Below are 4,819 nucleotides of genomic sequence, written 5' to 3'. Positions count from 1 at the left end.
ACATGCCATCCATGGCGCCATAATCACATCATCATATCATTTCATCATCATATCATTATATATATATATACCATACCCGGCCCTCTAGTGAGGGACTCGGTGAACAATGCAGTGAAACTGTGCACGAAAACATACCCGGCCCGGTGTCACGACCCAACCCCGTAGGCCGTGACTTGTGCCCGAATTGGACACTCATATTTATCTGTTAACTCTAATAATTTATAATTAGCATGTCATGATCTCATTTGTATGTAAGAAGATAGTGAGTTATTTAGATTTGTCAAGTTCTGTATGCCTTAGTCATCCATCTCCCAAGGAGTTGCACTTATCAAACAACAACATTTATATATATTCCTAAGCAAGCCGACAAGGCTGCCACGATATACAAAATACCAAACATACACACATATGCAAGCCGACAAGGCTGCCATTACGACTGGGTACGCCCCAACTTAAGTCAAAACATAAAACACATCAACAACTGTAAACAGACCCACACCGATGTCCACAGACTTCTAAGAGTAACGGCCGTATTATGTGGCGGGACAGGGCCCCGCCGTACCCAAATAAACACATACGGACACAACATAAGGAGGTTATACCACAAGCTAGCTCCGGAACAAAGGAGCAGTCCAAAATAGCTGAAAGATGATCTAAGCTGGCGGATCTCCAAAGCGAGCGTCTGTACCTGCGGGCATGAACGCAGCCCCCCGAAGGAAGGGGGTCAGTACGGAATATGTACTAAATATGTAAAGCTTGAAACATAGTATAGACTTATATTGAGACACGGTACATAGGATGCATTGCAACAACAGAATTTCATAAAACTTGCCTTTGAACATATTTCATCTGTATCATTCTCATATCATTGCTATTATAGAGTTTTGTAGTCAAAGCTGCATAATCATTCTGTATAAAACATACATGACGTGTCCCGGCCCTTTTTATGAGGGACTCGGTAATTTAAAATCATAGCATCATAACATAAACATAGACGTGTCCCGGCCCTTTCCTGAGGGACTCGGTAATAAGGAATATGCCCTCCTGGCCACTATCATCTCCATATCATCATATCATCATATCATCACATCATCACATCATCATATCATCATCATATATATATACATAACGTGTCCCGGCCCTCTAGTGAGGGGCTCGGTGATTAATATAATAAATGTGCGCACGAAAACGTACCCTGGCCCGGGACTCAGTGAAGGATATAGCGGTAAGCACGAGCAGAATAATAAGCAACCACATATATGCAAATCATCTTTTTAGACTCAAGGGATAAGCAACTAACCCGCTCTAAGTGTCAAAATAATGTTCACCTTCAGTTCATTTCAAGTCTCATAACAAACTATTACAAGAAACGTTTTAGACTTCATGTACATATGTCACTTTAATATGGTATAGCTTTTGGAAGTCAAGTATGTCTTTAGTTGTGCAATTCTTTAAGTATAGGAACTTTCATGCATCGTTCATTAGTCACTCATACTGTAGGTACATGACAATAACATTAGTGAAATATAGATTCATAAGCCATACATGAAACTAGAGAATAGAATTTACCCCAAAATTCATATCGTTTCATTCTTACGTCTAGGACATGCCAAAAGAAAGAAGGAATAGGCTTTACATACCTTTTGCGTTTAGTTGTATTCTAACTTGTACTTGCTGCCCAACAATACTTATCCTATATCAAGATGTGAAGAACTACAATTAGTCTACAAGGGCATTCAACACGTATTGTGACATTCACAACTCCTTTCTAACAATTAAACGACGTTTCGTTCGCATTTAACCCAACTAGCGTTACTAGCTAACATGGCTAGTCGTTCTGTCATATATTGATCAAAACTTGTTTAAGCATGACTTAGGGAACTTGGGCAGTCCCTACACCACCCAAAATAGTCTCATACACACGGCAACCCAACACACACATCATTTCCATTCTTACTTAGCAATTTTCCAGTTTTAACTTGCAACAACACAACACTTTTCATGACTTTACTTTCATGAAATCTTGGAACTGTTTTAGCATCATCTTCACTCTTACAACAGCCCACAATCAGTTCAGTTTTAACTTGAATCATGGCATTTTACATTCACTACACGTTTGCAACAAAAACCAACATTCAACACACACAATTTCACTTCTAATCCCTAAAACTGTCCACGGTTTTTGGACTGCCCCTACCCCTCAACATAATTCGTTTCTTGAACACCTTAATTTACATATTCAACATGCATACAATACACTACAATGTCCACAACAACAACAATCAAATTATAGCCCAAAACAGTCCATGAATTCGTCCAAAACAGCCCCCTACCCGGTTTCATCACAACTACTCCAACTTCATGATTTTCATTCGTTTATCCAACTACAATGCATTCAATTCATTTCCAATACATGTTCAACAAGATTAAGCATGACTTCATCAGAATCTTCAACACATGATTCATTTTAAATTCGAGCAAAAACAGTCCAATAGCCAACATGCAACATCACAACCAAACTCCCACAATCTTTGTTCATTTACATATGTTGATACATATTCAATTCACTAACAATACATGCACAATGAAATCAGTCATAAACTCACCTCACACACGGCTCACTCTCTACTTCAACTACAACCACAATCCAACAACAACATGCATGAACTATACATTCAAATCATCATGCAACACAAGAAACAACAAACATTCTTACCTTTCAATCTTGTGCTTCACTTGGCCGAATTTTCAACTCTATTGAGTGCTTCACTTTCTTGTTTCTATTCAACAACTAATACACTTTCTTACACACTAGATGAGGGATAGTTGTGATGGAGAAAAACTAGAATTTCTGGGCACAATATCACCCCACCCTCTCGGCTAGCTCTTAGCCGAGAGCACCTCTCTCTACTCCTTCTATCTCTAAATGTTTCTTGACTTGTGGTGATGAAAATTATGTTGTGAAGCTGTGGAGTGATCAGACTTTGTGTCAATATGTTCCCCTCATTGAGTTGGCCATGTGGATTACACTAAATTGGGTCAAGATTCTTTGACCAAAGCCTTACATGGCACGGCCAAACAAGGCATAAAGTGGACTGATTTTTTTTTGTCTTTCCAATCCCACTTTTTAATCCAATTATGGTTAGTTTAATCCCAATTTTCCATTACTAGTTTAATGCCACACGAAAGTTGTGGATAAATTGTGACTCGACACGAAACCGGAAGTTAAAATCTCTACTTCATATCTTAAGATAGTCTTGCCTTTAACTCGTCGCGCTTATTTTAAAACGTCCCGACGTATGAAAATACGGGACATAACACCCGGGACTCGGTGAAAGATATATTAACAGTATGCACGAGCAGAGTAGTGAGTAACCATATGCAAACTAAATCATCATCTGAGACTCAATAGAATAAGTAGAATAAACCAACACTTGAGTATTAAAGACAACAGTTATGTCAAATGCCACTCGAATGTCATTATGGATCATATCCAATAGAACTTCAGGAATCATAGACACGTACCAAAACATAATGAAATAGGTTCTGGAAATCAAAGACATTAACCATCCTAGTGTCTCTAAGAATAGGAACTTCTTTGGAGTTATACGCTCGTCGTCTTTTGTTTCATAAAGATCTTGCCAAAAAAAAATAAGGGTTAGCTTTACATACCTTGTCCGCTTCATAAGCTAATGAAAACCTAAGTCTCAGGCCTCCGAAGATCTACAGCAGCATCAGAAGATACCAATCATTAGCTATAGGTACTTAGGAATCCAACCCTAAGCTAGCACGTCATTTATAGAAATTCGGACAGCATTTCCTCTATAAATTCCACAAACCCCGAGAATCCAGCTCTGCCAAATCATCAACAACAATACCAACAGCAATATTAACAACATCAACAATTAATCCCATCAATCCATCCCCTCAATAATATAAGAACATTTTCAATAATTCAAACGATAAAGCGACGAGCGGCAAGTTCGGCTTGTCAATTAAACACTAGTTTTAAACTCGATCTTCATTCCTAAATTTCTCAACAATATTAAAAATATCAACAACAACAACAACAACACCTCCAAGTTATTCAATTAATTTCCAATCATATAATATCATAAGAACAAACTCCCAAAACAGTCCCCCGAACTACAACATCGAAAACACAATTTTTGACCTTTACTTCGCAAGATCAAAAATACATGGAGAAGAGTATGATATCAACTTGAAAAATAACACATATACATATTTATAATTATGCTTACAGCCCTACAACACTACCAGATCCTCAAATACTACTAAGAACCTTAATTTCTACATCAAGAAGAACTCAAAGTGAAATTCTTCAAGGTGGTGATGAACTGATTGAGAAAGATTGTTGAATTCATACCTTATTTATGTGAGGAAAATGAGTAGGATGATCTGGAGAAATCTTTCCCAACACTTCACAATCAAATCCTCGAAACCAAGATGAAAATAGCAAGAGAATAGCCTTAAAGAGGGGCTGTTCGTGAGGTGCAATTGGAAGGGCTTCTAAATGACTAAGAGGTGTTCTCATATGCATAGTACACGTACAACAGCACCTAAAATGATTTACTTCACTTTTAAGGATTGATATATATGAATTGTAATAGGCAAATTAATTTGGACGGTGGAAGAGGTGCACTTTGTCTTTACTTGTTAGCACAAATGTAACATTTGGATAATTTAGCAAGTAGGTGATTCACCTACTTGCTTTATTTAAATATAACACATGTTGGCTCCTATCTTATTTAAACACGTGTACCGTCCTTGTTTAATACTTAATACACGTGTTAGGTAT

The 4,819-nt window shown here is 37.6% G+C and overlaps 1 long non-coding RNA gene across 1 annotated transcript; it reads right to left on the bottom strand.

Moving 5' to 3' along the window:
- Positions 1–318: 318 nt before the first annotated feature.
- Positions 319–4,544, bottom strand: LOC132602236 (uncharacterized). The gene is made up of 3 exons (XR_009567675.1): positions 4,388–4,544; positions 3,673–3,854; positions 319–688 (listed from the first exon to the last, which is right to left on the bottom strand). It is a non-coding gene; the product is annotated as an uncharacterized LOC132602236 (long non-coding RNA).
- Between the last annotated feature and the right edge of the window lie 275 nt (positions 4,545–4,819).

Source organism: Lycium barbarum, chromosome 7 (genome assembly GCF_019175385.1).
Source record: "Lycium barbarum isolate Lr01 chromosome 7, ASM1917538v2, whole genome shotgun sequence".
NCBI classification, from domain to species: Eukaryota; Viridiplantae; Streptophyta; class Magnoliopsida; order Solanales; family Solanaceae; genus Lycium; species Lycium barbarum.
This window is presented reverse-complemented; position numbering and strand designations above follow the sequence as displayed.